Source organism: Chiloscyllium plagiosum, chromosome 34 (genome assembly GCF_004010195.1).
Source record: "Chiloscyllium plagiosum isolate BGI_BamShark_2017 chromosome 34, ASM401019v2, whole genome shotgun sequence".
NCBI classification, from domain to species: Eukaryota; Metazoa; Chordata; class Chondrichthyes; order Orectolobiformes; family Hemiscylliidae; genus Chiloscyllium; species Chiloscyllium plagiosum.
The window spans coordinates 23,859,197-23,876,871 of record NC_057743.1 but is presented as its reverse complement, the minus strand read 5'-3'; positions in this window follow the sequence as shown (position 1 = coordinate 23,876,871).

The window sequence follows — 17,675 nt, the reverse complement described above, 5'->3', positions numbered from 1 at the left end:
GTTCTCTCAATGACAGCGAAGGGTCAGTATAAGTCACAGAATTCCACTAGGCTAATATGCGGTTTGAATTGAGTGAACGACGGGGGCAGAAAGAATTCCCGACTCGGGGTCACCGATTCCATTGTTGGGTTGGCAAAGGTCATAAAGATTTTTTTTGTTACAGTTTTAGGATTCTGCTCGCTTGTAAAGCGCTCATCGCTGAAAATTAAAGATAAAGATCTGGAATTGGACAGAGGTAAAAATATTGAAGAAAATAGAATTCGCAAGATATTTCCTATAAATATTTATTAATAAATATTCTTAAACTTTAGGTGTAAATAGGATCGAACTTGGTATTGGTGGAAGGTTGCGGTTGTAAACAGTCATCAACTCCGGAATTGTTAACATAGATGTCGAAATGTTTTAATATATTTGTTTAATTATGAATCAGTTATGCATTTGTACTTATTTATTTATATAATCATTTAAGGTTAGTAATTATTTACTTTTATTGTTTGCAGGTGATTATAGTCTTACTCCTTCAGTCTTATATATTTATTTAGTATGGTAACATAGTAGTTACCGATTTGGAGGCCTGGACTATAATGTAGCAGACATGAGCTGAAATTGTACAATGGCAGCTGAAAATGTCAGTTAAATAACTAAATCTGAAATAAAAGGTCAATGTGAGTAATGGCAATTCAAAAGCAAAATACTGCAAGTACTGGAAATCTGAAATGAAACAGAAAATACAAGAGTATTGGAAATACTCAGCAGGTCAGATAGCATCTGTGGGGGAACAAAAGAAGTTCAAGTTTCAGGTTTACAGTATACCTGTTCAGAATTGAGGAAGATTGAAATGCTGAAGCTTTTCAGCAAGTGAAATTGGGAAATAGGAATAAGAAAAAATAAAGAATGGGGCAAGAGAGATTACTTGATAAAAGATTTCACAATGCAAAAGCCAAAGGGAGCGGCAAAGGGTATAATAAAAGAACAAAAGATGTATCCAGATAAGGTGAGGATGCTGCAAAGCAACTGTCCAATGCAAAATGAAGAAATAAAGAAAGAAATGAGAGAAAAAAGGACCAGGAGAAAGAAACATGAGGCAGATGTTGTAATCTAAAACACTGAATTCAATACTGAGCCCTGAAGGCTGTGGAATGCCAACGTAAAAGAGAAGTTCCTGGTTGTTGTCACATCCATTTTCCATAGCAGGCATGAGTCTGTGTTCTACAACGCTTTATTTGCACTTCATAATTCAATTCAAACTTCAATTCAAACTCTCTCCTGTAATTTACCAACTTCCCACAGTGGGGAAAATTAGTGGGGGGTTTTATTCCATTGTCACAGCATTCCCAGAAAAGTAGCTCCCTTAGACACCAATTCCAAAAATTCCTAAAAAGATTAGCATATGTGATAACTTACCGCTGGAAACTGCTCAGTCACAGACGTTACTTCCCAAAGGCACATCTCTGTCTCAATATTGATGTCTAATGATTCTGTTGTCTGTGCGCAGATTCTTCACTAGGGACTCTCAGGTTGACAGCCCTATCCCTGTTGACACTTGCCTATAGGCACAGGGCTTTGCATAAAGATCCTGGTAGTAAGATCCTTGGCATAAAGATCCTGTTGGGGTGGCACAGTGGCTCAGTGGTTAGCACTGCTGCCTCAAAGCACGAGGGGCCCAAGTTTGACTCCAGCCTTGAGTGACTGTGTGGAATTTGCATGTTCTTGCCATATCTGTGTGGTTTTCCACTGGGTTCTTCAGTTTCCTCCCACAGTTCAAAGATATGCAGGTTAGGGGGATTAGCCATGCTAAATTGTCTGTAGTGTCTGGAAAGTTTAAGATAGGTGGATTACCTATGATAAATACAGGATTATGGAGCTAGATTAAGGGGCTGAGTCTGGGTAGATGCTCTTCAAAGGGTATGCACTGTAGGGATTCCATGATTCAGGAAGGCTGCAAGTAATTTTATTTAATGTGCAGATCTTGGTGTGTCATCGTTGTCCACATCTTGACAGATCAATTTTTGATGACATGTCAAACCAAATTAATGGTAGGCCATTAAATAATGTTTTAGAACAGAGGGACCGAGGGGTTCAGGTACATAATTCTTTGAAGTTTGCATCACACATAGAGAGGATGGTTAAAAAGGTGATGGCACACTTCCTATACAATCCTTTGAGTATATGAATTGGGAAGTCACGTTGAGTTTGTACAGGACATTAGTGCAGCCTCTTCTGGAATACTGTGTCCAGTTCTGATTGCCCAGTTATAGGAAGGATATTATTAAGTTGGAGAGGGTTCAGAAGTGATTTCCAAGGATGTTGTCAGATATAGAAGGTTTGAGTTAGAAAGAAAGGCTGGATAAGCTGGGACTTTTTTCACTGGAGATTGAAAGGTAACCTTATAGAAGTTTATAAAATAATGAGGCGTATAGATAGAGTTAATGGTAGTTGTCTTTTGCCTGGGATGGGGAATTTCAAGATTCTGGAGTAGAGTGGTACTGGAAAAGCACAGCAGTTCAGGCAGCATCCGAGGAGCAGTAAAGTTGATGTTTCGGGCAAAAGCCCGATGAAGGGCTTGTGCCCAAAACGTCAATTTTACTGCTCCTCAGATGCTGCCTGAACTGCTGTGCTTTTCCAGCACCACTCTACTCCAGAATCTGGTTTCCAGCATCTGCAGTCATTGTTTTTACCTGGGGAATTTCAAGACTCAGGGGACATTTTTAAGGTGAGAGATTTAAAAAAGACATGAGGGTCAAATTCTTTACACAAGGTGGTTCACATGTGGAATGCAGTTCCTGAGGAAGTAGTGGTTGTGGGTGCAATTACAGCATTTAAAAGACATTTTGATGAGTACATGTATAGGAAAGGTTTGGAGGGAATTGGGCCAGGAGCAGGCAGGTGGGACTAGTTTAGTTTGGGATTATGTTCGGCATGGACCCGAAGGGTCTGTTTCTATGCTGTTTGACTCTATGACTAAGGCGACCAAAACACTGTAGCAGACCAAGGACAGAATGGTTAGAATTGGAGCAAGTTGGAGAATTGAAATGAGAATTGTCTTGACTCACTGGAAGTCAAGCTTCACAGTTCCGGAAGCCATCGCAAATGTGGAAATTTGATTTGATGCCCAATTCTACCTAACTGTCTGACTTGGGTTAAAAGAAAATGAAAACAGAAGTGAGGAATTCCTGTTGAAGGGCTTTTGCCCGAAATGTCAATTTTCCTGCTCCTTAGATGCTGCTTGATCTGCTGTGCTTTTCCAGCACCACTCTAATCCAAACTCTTAAAACAAAATGTACACCAGGAATTTCTCATGAACAAGACAATATTTATTGCCATCAAACTGTTTTAACGAATGAGTTGAATTGGTATTCTATAACTGTATGATTTAAAACATTGTCTCTTTTAAAAATTAAACACTCAAGGACAGACAAGACATGAATATTATGGGGGGGGGGAACAAACAAAATCAGGGAAATATAATTCAATAGCATCAGTTCAGACACACACACTTTTGATTCTTTTTGGTTTCTTTTCAATTCCTTTTGACTCTTTTCTGATGACACAAGATACACAATACTCAGGCATTCGCTGGTTGAGAATGTACCCTTTTTGTGCCTCTGAAGGTGGTTTTCCCTTTTTCTTTCAACGGGATTTGCCGAGAGAGCAGCTTAAGAGAGGAGTTAGCTCCTGGGGATTTTCTTATATTTCTCTGCACACATGGGAGAAAAAGAGAGATGGATGCTTTCTCTTCACAGACTGGATATTTCTGTTGTATTTTCAACATGTAAAACTGGAGACACCTACCCAGGAACCAATTATAAGGGTCTTACTATGTGATCCATCCTGATCACACAACAGCTGCTGCCAATTTGTCTGAAATTCTCCCTCACTGCTGGAACAAAGCAACATTGCATATACTGTACAATTTCCAATTTGTTCCAGTAACTTGTTTCTGAAATTGTAAACACTACTTACATCACTTTCTTGATTTAAAATAATATCTTTTCCAATTTTTGGTCAGCAGTCAAAAAATAAGAGTCAGCTTTACATAGGAAACAAGAATGAACTGGACTGAACAGCCATCTGGTCTCTGATGAACAGAATCCATCTGGTATCCATTTGTTCTCTCCATGTGCAGGAAACCACATTGTGAATACTAAACAAAAAAATGCTAGGGAGACTAGAAATAGCAGAAACAATGCTGAGTATTAAGTATGCTTTGAAAGTGGAATAATATCAAAATGACTAAGTATGACCTAAATGTATGCAGCATTCAACAACAGCAAAGATAATCCAAAGGCACACATGAAGATACTTGGGTACAATTTAATTTCCATCATAGCAATATGGCTGCATGATGACCAGCACTGAGAAGTAAATATTCAAGAATATTCAATGTTTAGGAAGGTCAAACAAGTGGGAAAAAGAGGTGGAGTTGCACGGATTGTAATGGCTAGGATTGGTACATTAATAAGGGAGAATCTTGTTTCAGAAGAACAAAATGTGGAATCTGTTTTGGGTGGAACTAAACTGCACAATGATCAGTGTGCTAATGCCATTGATAGCCTTGACTTCCAGTTTCAGAAGTCATTGCTATGCATGAATTTTGCAGGTCCATGCAGAAGATGCTAGCGTAGAGCATGATATTAACCAGGAGATGAGAGAAGTATGTAGCATGAATGATTTCATCTGCATATAGACAAAGTGAACCAACTGAGATTAATTCTGTGGAGGACAATTTTCTGGAGTGTGTTAGCAGTCGTTTTCTAGAGCAGCATGTTGAGGAGCCAAATAGAGGATGTGCTATTTTATATCCAGCATTATATAATGAACAAAGGGTTAATTAATACAATATCATTGTAAAATAACTTTTAGGGATGAATGACTGCAATATGATAGAATTTTACATCATGCTTGAAGTGAGATAGTTCATTCTGAAGCAAAGGTATTAACTCTGAATAAGGAAAATAATGAAGGCATGAGGCACAAATTGGCTGAAGTGGATTGGAAAAGTACACTAAAAAGCATATTTGTACGCAGGCAATATTCTTTTGAAATGCAAAAACTCAAAAGCTCAGTCAAACATGGCTAACCAAGGAAGGTCAGGATGGTATAAGATTAAAAGAAAAGGCCTATAAAGTTACTGGAAACAGCAGAAATTCTGAGGATTGAGAGGTTATTAGATTACCACAAAGAAGGACCAAGAAACTGATCAGGAAGGGGAGTTCTGTAGAAAGCTAGGGAAGTGATTGCTGGGCCCTTTGCTAATATATTTGATTCATTGATAGTCACAGATGAGGTGCTGGAAGACTGGAGGTTGGCTAATGTGGTGCCACTGTTTAAGAAAAGTGTTAAGGGCAAGCCAGGGAACTATAGACCAGTGAGCCTGACCTCGGTGGTGGGCAAGTTGTTGGAGGGAATCCTGAGGGACAGGATGTACTTGTATTTGGGAAGGCAAGAACTGATTAGGGGTAGTCAGCATGGCTTTATGGATGGGAAATTATGTCTCTCAAACTTGATTCAGTTTTTTGAAGAAGTAACAAAGAGGATTGATGAGGGCAGAGCGGTAGACATGATCTATATGGATTTCAGTAAGGCATTCGACAAGGTTCCTGTGGGAGACTGGTTAGCAAGATTAGATCTCGTGGAATAAAGGGACAACTAGCCATTTGGATACAGAACTTGCTCAAAGGTAGAAGACACAGGATGGTGGTGGAAGGTTGTTTTTCAGACTGGAGGCCTGTGACCAGTGGAGTGCCACAAGGATCGATGCTGGGTCCACCACTTTTCATCATTTATATGAATGATTTGGATGTGAGCTTAAGAGGTATAGTTAGTAAGTTTGCAGATGACACCAAAATTGGAGGTGAAGTGGAACATGAAGAAGGTTACCTCAGATTACAACGGGATCTTGATCAGATAGGCCAATGGGCTGAGAAGTGGCAGATGGAGTTTAAGTTAGATAAATACAAGGTGCTGCATTTTGGGAAAGCAAATCTTAGTGTTTATACACTTAATGATAAGGTCCTAGGGAGTGTTGCTGAACAGAGAGACCTTGGAGTGCAGGTTCATAGCTCCTTGAAAGTGGAGTCGCAGGTAGATAGGATAGTGAAGAAGGTGTTTGGTATGCTTTCCTTTATTGGTCAGAGTATTGAGTACAGGCTTTTCCTCAAAACGTCAATTTTCTTGCTCCTCGGATGCTACCTGACCTGCTGTGCTTTTCCAGCACCATTCTAATCTTGACTATTGAGTACAGGAGTAGGGTGGTCATGTTGTGGCTGTATAGGACACTGGTTAGGCCACTTTTGGAATATTGCATGCAATTCTGGTCTCGTTCCTATCTGAAAGATGTTGTGAAACTTGAAAGGGTTCAGAAAAGATTTACAAAGATGCTGCCAGGGTTGGAGGATTTGAGCTATAGGGAGAGGTTGAATAGACTGGGGCAGTTTTCCCTGAAGTGTCGGAGGCTGAGGGGTGACCTTGTAGAGGTTTATAAAATCATGAGGGGCATTGATAGGACAAATAGACAAAGTCTCTTCCCTGGGGTGGGAGAGTCCAGAACTAGAGGCCATAGGTTCAGAATGAGAGGGGAAAGATATAAAAGAGACCTAACGGGCAATTGTTTCACGCAGAGTGTGGTATGTGTATGGAATGAGCTGCCAGGAGAAGTGGTGGAGGTTCGTACAATTGCAACATTTAAAAGACATCTGGATGGATATCTGTTTAGGAACAGTTTGGAGGGATATGGGCCAGGTGCTGGCAGGTGGGACTAGATTGGGTTGGGATATCTGGTCGACATGGACAAGTTGAACTGAAGGATCTGTTTCCATGCTGTACATCTCTATGACTGTAATAGAATATGAATGCAATCTCGCAACAAAAAACATAAAAGGACTATAAAATCTTCTGTAGATAGGTACAAGGAAATGTTCGACTAAAACAAATGTGGGTCCATTGGGTGGTCCAGACAATTTTTAATGGGAAATAGAGAAAAGGCAGAGATTAATTACTTTCTGTATGTTTTCACTAAGATATCAGAAATCTCACAGGATTAGAGACTCAAGTAGCTGAGGAGTTCAAGAAAATTTGCATTGGTAAGAAGATTGTATTGCAGAAATTAATGGGGCTAAAAACTGATAAATCACCAGGACCTGATGGTTGACATCCAGAGTGTTGAAGAAGGTGGCTTTGGACATAGATGATTCATTGCTGATTTTCTTTTAAGATTCTGGAATGATTTCTGTAAATCTGATGCCAGCAAATGTCACCCCATTATTTAAGAAAGGAGTGAGAGAGAAAAAAGGGAACTGCAGACCTGTTAACCTTACATCAGGAGCAGTGAAAATGCTAGAATCTATTACAAATGATGGGATAAGTAGACACCTGTTGATAATGATCTCATTGGGCATAGTCAACATGGATTTGCAAATGAGAAATTAGAGTTATAGAGTTGTGAGCATGGAAACAGATCCTTTGATCCTACTTGTCCATGAAAACCAGATATCCTAAATTAATCCTGTCCCATTTGCCAGCATTTGGTCCAAATCCCCCTCATCCCTTCCTATTCATGTATCCATCCTGGTGTTTTCCGTAATTGTATTGTACCAGATATTGTAATTGTACCAGCCTCCAGCACTTCCTCTGGTAGCTTATTCCATAAACGCCCACTCTCTGACATTGCCCCTTAAGTCCCTTTTAAATCTTTCCCCACTCACCTTAAACCTATGTTCTCTAGTTTTGGACTCCTCCACCTTGAGATAAAGACTTTGGCTATCTATCTTATCCTTGCCCTTCATTTTATCTCTATAAGGTCATCCCTCAGCCTCTGATGCTCCAGGGAAAACAGCCCCAGCCTATTCAGCCTCTCTCTATCGCTCAAACATTCAAACCTGGCAACATCCTTATAAATCTTTTCTGAACCATTTCAAGTTTAACAATATCTTTCCAACAGCAGGGACACCAGAATTAAATGCAATATTTTAAAGGTGGCCACAACTCCTTTACTCAATGTAGTGACGAACAAAGGCAAGCATACCAAATGCCTTCTTCACTACCCTGTCTACATGTGACTCAATTTTCAAGTATATATGAACCTGGCCGCCAGAGTCTCTTTGTTCTGTAACATTCCCCAGGACCTTACCATTAAGTGATACATCCTGCACTAACTTGCCTTATCTAAAATGCAGCACTTCACATTTATCCAAACTAAATTCCATCTGCTGTTTTCAGCCAATTAGTCTATCTGATCAAGGCCCCATTGTACTCTGCTGTCCACTACACCACTAATTTTTGTGTCATCTGCAAATTTACTAACCATACCTCAAATATTCTCATCCAAATCATTTATATAAATGACAAAAAGCAGAAGACACAGCACTAATCCTTGTAGCGTAGTGCTGGTCACAGGCCTCTTGTCCAAAAAGCAAACCTCCACCACAACCCTCTGTCTCATACCTTCAAGTCAATGTTTCAAGTCCAAATGACTAGCTGACTTGGATTCCATGTGATCTAACCTTGCTAATCACTCTACCATATGGAACCTTGTCAAATGCCTTGCTGAAATCCATAGAGATAGCGTCCACTACTCTGTTTTCATCAGTCTTCTTTGTCACTTCTTCAAAAAACTCAATCAATTTAATGAGACATGATTTCCCAAACACAAAGCCATGTTGACTATCCATAATCAGTGCTTGCCTTTCTAAATACATGCAAATCCTGTCCCTCAGAATCCCCTCCAACAACTTGTTCAACTCTGACACCAGGCTCATCAGTCTAAAGTTCCCCAACTACTTCCCCAAGGACATGCATGTCCTGGGCCTACTCTAACACCAAATCAAAGCCACCTGCCAACTGGAGGAAGAATGACTCATCTTCTGCCTTGTGACTGTTCAACCACACGGCATCAACATCGCATTCACTAGTTTCAAAATCTCTCCTCCACCTACCTAATCTCAGATCTGTCCTCTTGATCTGTCCATCTTCCTTTCCACCTATCCACTCCACCCTCCCCACTGACTGATCACAATTACCCCCCACCTTTATCCATCTGTTGCCTTCCCACTTGCCTTCCCCTAGCATCCCCTCCCCATATATCTCAACCCCTTCCCCTCTACATTCCTGATGAAAGGTTTATGCCTGAAATGTTGGCTGTCCTGCTCCTTAGATGCTGCCTGACCTGCTGTGATTTTCCAGCGCCATCCTTTTCAACTCTGAATCTCCAACATCTGCAGTCCTCACTTTCTCCAAGCTTTTCCTTACAGCCTTTCTTAAATAATGGCACCATATTAGCCAACTTCCAATCTTCCAGTATCTCACCCGTGGCTATCAATGATACAAATATTTCAACATGGGGCCCAGCAATCTCTTCCTTAGCTTCCCACAAAGTTCTGGGATACATCTGATGAGGTCCTGGGGATCTATACACCTTTGTGTGTTTTAAGTCATCCAGCATCACATCCTCTGTAATATGGACACTTTTTAAGATATCCCTGTTTATTTCTCCAAGTTCTCTCACTTCCATGTCCTTCTCCACAGTAAATACTCATGCAAAATATTCGTTTAGTATCTCACCCATCTCTTGTAGTTCCACACATAGTCGGCCTTGTTGATCTTTAAGGGGCCCCATCTCTCCTTAGTTACTCATTTGGCCTTAATGTTTTTGTAGAATCTCTTTGGATTCTCCTTACCCGATTTGCAAAAGTTATCTTATGGTCCCCCCTTTTTGCCTCCTGATTTCCCTCTTGAGTATATTCTTACTGTCCTAATACTTCTCTAGGAATTCTCTTGATACCAGCTGTCCATACCTGACATATGCATCCTTCATTTTGTTGACCAAAGCATCAATTTCTCTCTGAGAAAGTGAGGACTACAGATGCTGGAGAACAGAGTCAAAAAGTGTGGTGTTGGAAAAACACAGCCAGTCAGGCAGCATCCGAGGAGCAGGAGAGTCGACATTTTGAGCATAAGATTTTCATCAGGAATCCTAATGAAAAGCTTATGATTGAAACGTTGACTCTCCTGCTCCTTGGATTCTCCTGTTCCCTGGATGCTGCCTGACCTGCTGCGCTTTTCCAGCAACACATTTCCAGCTCTGATCTCCAGCATCTGCAGACCTCACTTTCTCCTCAAGTATTGCTCCTTGTCTAGTAAGTACTAAATAAGAAAAAATTCTTGTACACACTTACAAAATTCCTCCCCATCCAAACCTTAACACTTTGACAGTTCCAGGCTATGTTTGGGAAGTTAAAATCTCCTACGATTACAACCCTATTATTCTTACAGATATTTGAGATCTCCTTACAAATTTGCTTCTCAATTTTCCACTGACTATTGCAGGGTCTATAGTACAATCCCTGTGAGGGGATCATCCCTTTCTTAGTTCTGAATTCCACCCAAATAACATTACTGGACATGTTCCCAGAAATATCCTCCCTAAGTATACCATAATGTTAACCCTAATAATGCCACTCTCCCTCCTCTCTTGTGTCCCATCCTTCCTATGGCACCTTTACCCTGGAACATTAAGCTGCCAGTCCTTGCCTCCATGAGCCATGTTTCTGTAATGGTTCTGATGTCCCATGTTTCCAACCATGCCCTCAGCTCAGCTGCCTTACTTGTTAGGCCTCTTACATTGAAATAAAAATGCAGTTTAATTTGTCAGTTTTATCTTGTTCTCTGCCTTGCTCTTGCCTGCCATGACTACTTGTTCCTCTTCCCAACTGTGGGGAGAAAATGAGGACTACAGATGCTGGAGATCAGAGCTGAAAATGTGTTGCTGGAAAAGCACAGCAGGCCAGGCAGCATCCAAGGAGCAGGAGAATCGACGTTTTGGGCATGAGCCCTTCTTCAGGAAGGGCTGAAGAAGGGCTCATGCCCGAAACGTCGATTCTCCTGCTCCTTGGATGCTGCCTGGCCTGCTGTGCTTTTCCAGCAACACATTTTCACCTCTTCCCAACTGTATCAACCTCAGACTTATCTCTTTTCTCACTATCTCTTTGGGTCCCCATTCCTTTCTAGTTTAAAACCTCCAAAATAGCACTAGCAAATCTCCCCACCAGGATATTGTTCCCCTTCCAATTCAGATGCAACCCATCCTTCTTATAGAGGTCACTTGTACCTCAGAAGAGATTGCAATGATCCAAAACTGTGAATCCCTGCCCCCTGCACCAGCTCTTCAGCCATGCATTCATCTGCTATATCCTCCTATTCCTACTCTCACTAGTACGTGGCACCAGGAATAATCCAGATATTACTACCCCCAAGGATTTACTTTTTAACCTACTGCCCAGATTACTATACTGTCTCTTCAAAACCTTGTCCCTTTCTCTTCCTATGTTATTGGTCTAAATATGTAGAACAACCTCCCACTGCTCACTCTCCCCTTCAAAAATATTCTGCACCCTCTCCAAGACATCCTTGACCCTGACACCAGAGAAGCAACACATCATTCTGTTGTCTCACTGTCAGTAGCAGAAATGTCAGTCTGTTCCCCTCACTAGAGAGTCCCTGTGACAATCCATCACTTGGAACCTGACATACCCATCATTACAGTAGAGCCAGTCTCAGTACCAGAAACCTAGCTGTCAGTGCTACATTCTCCTGAGAGTCCCATCACCCCTTACTTTTGTTGGAGTTTTTTTGAAGATGTTACGAACAAAATTGAAAAAGGAGAGCCAATGGACATAGTATATGTAGATTTTCAAAAGGTTTTTGATAAAATCCCCCTCAGGAAGCTGGTTATAAAAATTAAAGCACATTAGGTAGGAGACAATGTACTGGTATGGATTAATGATTGGCTAACAGTGAGAAAACAGGAAGTAGATATTCATGGGTCATTCTTGTGTCAGCAGACTTGACTAGTGGGGCACTGCAAGGATTAGTACTTGGGCCCAGTTGTTCATAAATGATTTGGCGTTGAGAACAAATGTAATATTTCCAAATTTGCAGATAATACAAAGTTACATGGGAATGTATGCTGTGAGGAAGATGTAAACTGGCTTCAGGAGGATTTGGGCAGGCTTAGTGAAAATAGACAAGAACATGGCAGATGATATATAATGTGGATAAATGTGAAATTATCCTTTGGTAGGAAGAACAGATGTACACAATAATTTTTAAGTGAGTAACAAGTCAGAAAGTGGACCAAGGACCAAGGTGTCCTTGTCAATAAGTCATTAAACATGCAGGTGCAACAAGCAGGCATGAAATGTTAGCCTTTATTGAAGAGGATTTGAGTGCAGGAGTAGTGAGAACTTGCTTCAGTTGTACAGAGCTTGTTTAGACTGCGCAACAAGAGTAACGTGTGTAATTTTCCTTACTTCAGAAAAAAATATTATTGCCATAGAGGGGATGCAACAAAGGTTCACCATACCTGTTCCCAGATGGAGGAATGCCCTATGAGGAGAGATTGAGAAAACTGGGCCTGAATCCTCTGGAATTTTGAAGACTGAAAGGTGATCTCATTGAAATTTCTATGCAAAGACAGAGCAGATGCAGGTAAGATGTTCCCCTGGTTGGGAGTCTAGAAGCAGAGGGCACAATTTAAGAACAAGGAAGGTGCCTCTCAGGTTGAATTGAGATGAATTGTTTTCACTCAAGGTTGTGAACATTTAGAATTCTCTACCCCAGGCAGCTGTGGAAGCTCAATCATTGAGATATAGATTGATAAATTTCTGATCACCAGTGACATACAACTTATGGAGGTAGAGTGGCTACAAGGCTTTGAAATGTTTAATCAGCCATGATCATATTGAATGGTGGGTAGGCTTGATGGGCTGAATGGTCTATTCATGTTCCTGTAGATATTTAATTTGAGATAGCTCATAACTAATTTACAAGTTATAATTAGTTAAAATTTTTAAAAATTGAACATAAAAATAGGAGTAAACCATTTAGACTCTTGAATCTGAACTGCCGCTATTCAATGAGATCATGGCTGATCTATAACCTAATTCCACACACACACTTCATCTCATCTCCTTAATACCTATGGTTAACAAAGACCCATCCATTTCCAATTTAAAATGAACAATTGATACAGTATCACCAGTCATTGAAAAAGGGTCCCAATCTTCTCCCACATTGTGCTTTGAAATATTCTTTTTACTTCCCTCCTGAGAGGTCTGGTTTTAATTCTTAAACTATGCTCCCCACTCCCAAACTCCTGAACCAGCAGAAATACATAGCTTCTCTCTACCTAACTGACCCGTTCCCAATAATGTCTCAAAACCTTTGACCAAAGCATCTCTTAACTTCTAACTTCATGGAAATATGATCCTAATTTTGTAATCTCTCCTCGTAGCTTACCAATTGGAGTCTAAGTATCAACATTGCTTTCGGACCAAGGCCAGGTATCTCTCCTAAAGTATGTTGCCCAGAACTCACTCAAGGTCTGCTCATCAGGGCTTTTTATGTCTGAAATATGACTTCCACACTTGCATTCCTATCTTTTAGTTGAATTTCCCTTTTTGTTTACTTGTTATATCCATTTATGATATTTTAATGATCTGTGTAACTGGACCCCAAGACTCTGTTCCTCCACAGTTTCTAGTTTTTTATCATTTGGACAGTACCCTGTTCTATCAATTTTTAGGTTCAAAACCTAATTTCCATTTTTGACTATTCACTTACCCATTAGTATATAGTATTAGTAACAGTAATTATATGCTCAATTCCAGGAATGTAATTTTTCTTTGTGTCATTATTCTCCCATCATCTAAGTCATTAATAAATACAGTGAATAATTGAGGTACCATTACATGTTCTTCCAGGACGCCATCACCATTAGTTACGTGCTGACAATTGTCAAATCCTGGTTTTGTCTTCCGTTCTACAGCCAATTTCCACTTCCAGGTCAATAATTTAGTACTGATAAAATGTGACCATTTTGGTCACAAATGGGACCATGTGACCAAGGCTTTCTTCCTTCCTTTACTATTTTTTAAATTGCTCTTTAATACTGTACAGTTAGCACTTATCTTTTTTATTGCAAAAATATATTTTATTCTTATCAACATGACAAGAATACATTTATATTTCAATTAAAAGAATGAGGGATCTTGAACTTAATGGACCTCATTACCTTATGGCAGGTATTAGGTGGTGGCCTTTCCCCACTGGTCCTTGGTAGCAGCTGCCCCAAGCTTCATTGCACCCCTTAGTATATAGTCCTGGACCTTGGAATGTGTAACACTTGGTTAAGGTTAAGGCTTTGTACTGGAAGAACAACAGATTTCAAGCAGATTAAAGAGTATCTTTCATCTACTCGATGGTCCTCTGGGCACAGTCAGTTTGTATCGGTGTGTGTCCTAAGGAACAGCCCATACAGTAAAACTCGCACATCATGGAGCTGCTTGGAATGAACCTCAACAGACCATCTTTGCAAAGGCACGTTTCAGAAGGAGATGTGCAATGGTCTCTTCACGACCACAGCTGCTTCAAGAGAAGCATGCAGTTGGGCAGAAAGTCCAGCATGCAAGAGAGATCTGACAGGTAGCGCCCTTCTTACCACCTTGATGCATGTTGGAAAGCAATGAGGGATTCTGCCAAATGACTTTGACAGTCTGCTCAAGGAACCACCCAATAGAAATGACCTTTTTCCACAGGGCGTCAAAGACGTTAGTGCTGACCACTGTCTGATGGACTGTGGGCCTCAAAGATGTTACATGCTGATGACTGCTTGATGGACTGTCGTCAAAGATTGATTGAGACTGTATTACTGATGTTTGAGATGGTGACCAAACAGATGGATGAAGGTAAAGTGGTTGATGTGGTGTATATGGATTTCAGTAAAGCATTTGATAAGGATCCCCACATAGGCTATTGCACAAAATATGGAGGAATGGGATTGAGGGTGATTTAGTGGTTTGGATCAGAAATTGGCTAGCTGAAAGAAGGCAGAGGGTGATGGTTGATGGGAAACATTCATCGTGGAGTTCAGTTACTAGTGGTGTACTGCAAGGATCTGTTTTGGGAGCACTGCTGTTTGTCATTTTTATAAATGACCTAGATGAGGGTGTAGAAGAATGGATTAGTAAATTTGTGGATGACACTAAGGTTGGTGGAATTCTGGACAGCGCCAAAGGATGTTGCAGTTTAGAGAGGGACATAGATAAGCTGCAGAGCTGGGCTGAGAGGTGGCAAGTGGAGTTTAATGGGGAAAAGTGTGCGGTGATTCACTTTGGAAGGAGCAACAGGAATAAAGAGTACTGGGCTAATGGTAAGATTCTTAGTGGTGTAGATGAGCAGAGAGATCTCGCTGTCTATGTACACAGATCCCTGAAAGTTGCCACCCAGGTTGATAGAGTTATTAAGAAGGCATACAGTCTGTTAGCTTTTATTGGTAGAGGGATTGCGTTTCAGAGCCATGAGGTCATGCTGCAGTTGTACAAAACTCGGGTGCGACCGCACTTGGAGTATTGCATACTGTTCTGGTCACCGCAATATAGGAAGGATGTGGAAGTTTTGGAAAGGGTTCAGAGGAGATTAACTGGGATGTTGCCTTGTATGGAGGGAAGGTCTTAGGAAAGGCTGGGGGACTTGAGGCTGGTTTCTTTAGTGAGAGGAAGATTGAGAGGTGACCTAATTGAGACGCATAAGATAATCAGAGGGTTAGATAGGGTGGGCAGTGAGAGCCTTTTTCCTCAGATGGAGATGGCTAGCACAAGGGGACATAGCTTTAAAATGAGGATTGATAATGTCAGAGGTAGTTTCTTTACTCAGAGTAGTAGAGGCGTGGAACGTACTGCCTGCAACAATAGTAGACTCAACAACTTTAAGGGCATTTAAATGGTCATTGGATAAACATATCGATGAAAATGGGGTAGTGTAGGATAGATATGCTTCAGATTGGTTCCACAGGTTGACGCAACATCGAGGGCTGAAGGGCCTGTACTGTGCTGTAATGTTCTATGGTTGTGTAGATCAGTCAGATCTAATTGCATATTCCTTCCCCAAAGCCCATTTGGAGAGTGCATCCCTCATGTAGGAGTGCAATATCCTATCAAAAACCTTCTCTTGGGCAGGTGTCCATCCCCTCCCTCATCCTGCAGATATGCAAATATATTCCTGCATATCACAAGACTCAGATACCTTCCCATCTAGTATAGCATAAGTTTGGTCAGGGTGACTCCAGTGCAGACTTGACCCAGTTGATAACGACCTTGGACAGGATTTTGTAGTCTACGTTCAGCAGTGAGATTTTTCTCTCTCTCCCCCTTCCATTTGTAGATGACCATGTCTTGTACAGAATTAACCCAGTTGATGATGCCCTTCCTCATGGATGCACACATGCTACTACCCAGAAGCATACCATCGTACACCTCCAGCAGCTCCGAGCCAATCAAGTTCCACAGAGTCGACTATAACCCGGTAGGTAAGCCATCACTTCTGGGAGTTTTACTCTTCTGAAAGGACTTGAGGACTTAGTCAGCTCATCTAGAGACTACAGTTGGCCCCGACTCTCACGTGTTGTCATCTAAAACCTACATGATAGAGGACAGGAACAACTGGGAGACCGTACAGGTTTGTCATATAGTTTGGCGGAAAAGAATTTGCTCACTGTCAAAATGTCAGACTGAGATTGTTATTGAGCAATCTTCATCATGTCAGACTGAGATTGTTATTGAGCAATCTTCTTCATCTTAGCTGCTGATCACAGAGCTCTACCTGTGCACTTTCTGGAAAAAGAAATGTGAGCATCTCTCATCCTGCTCCTCAGTGAGCCCTAGGCTGGAAGATTATCTTAGAGGACTCTGAGGCAAAGAGGAAGGCTTACTGGCTCTTCACCTCTCAGAGATCCTCTTGACATCACCTCCATCGTCTGTAACAGGAGTAGGTTGTGCATGCTTTTCTGGAGTTGGGACAACTTCATCTGTCTCTCTGTCTCACCTCTGAACACCTTTGAGGACAAAGAACCTCTTGATGTTCACCTTGATTGCTTTCTACTAGTGAGATGAAGGTGCAAAGAGGGGTTTCATGGTTCTCAAACATTTGCAATCGCTGTTGAGTTCCTTAATGTGTTCAGGGGTCGACAGTTTCATGTTCAGCTTCCTCTGGCCTTCCTGTAGGTGACAGTCAGCCAGCAGGAGGTAATGGTCAGAGAAGAATGCTGTTGAATGAGAACAAACAGGAAATCTGTCCTGGAGTGTTCAGTTCCATCTGGCTCTGACGTGGCATTTAGTTTGCTGTCAGCCACTCCAGATCATCCAGCTGCATCGTTAATTCAGTTGAAGTAGCTGACAATAGACAATAGGTGCAGGAGTAGGCCATTCAGCCCTTCGAGCCTGCACCGCCATTCAATATAATCATGGCTGATCATTCCTAATCAGTATCCTGTTCCTGCCTTATCTCCATAACCCTTGATTCCACTATCTTTGAGAGCTCTATCCAACTCTTTCTTAAATGAATCCAGAGAGTGGGTCTCCACTGCCCTCTGGGGCAGAGCATTCCACACAGCCACCACTCTCTGGGTGAAGAAGTTTCTCCTGAGCTCTGTCCTAAATGGTCTACCCCGTATTTTTAAGCTGTGTCCTCTGGTTCGGCACTCACCCATCAGTGGAAATATGTTTCCTACTGCCAGAGTGTCCAATCCTTTCATAATCTTATACGTCTCAATCAAATCCCCTCTCAATCTTCGAAACCCAAGGGTATACAAGCCCAGTCGCTTCAGTCGCTGGCTGAATAACCAG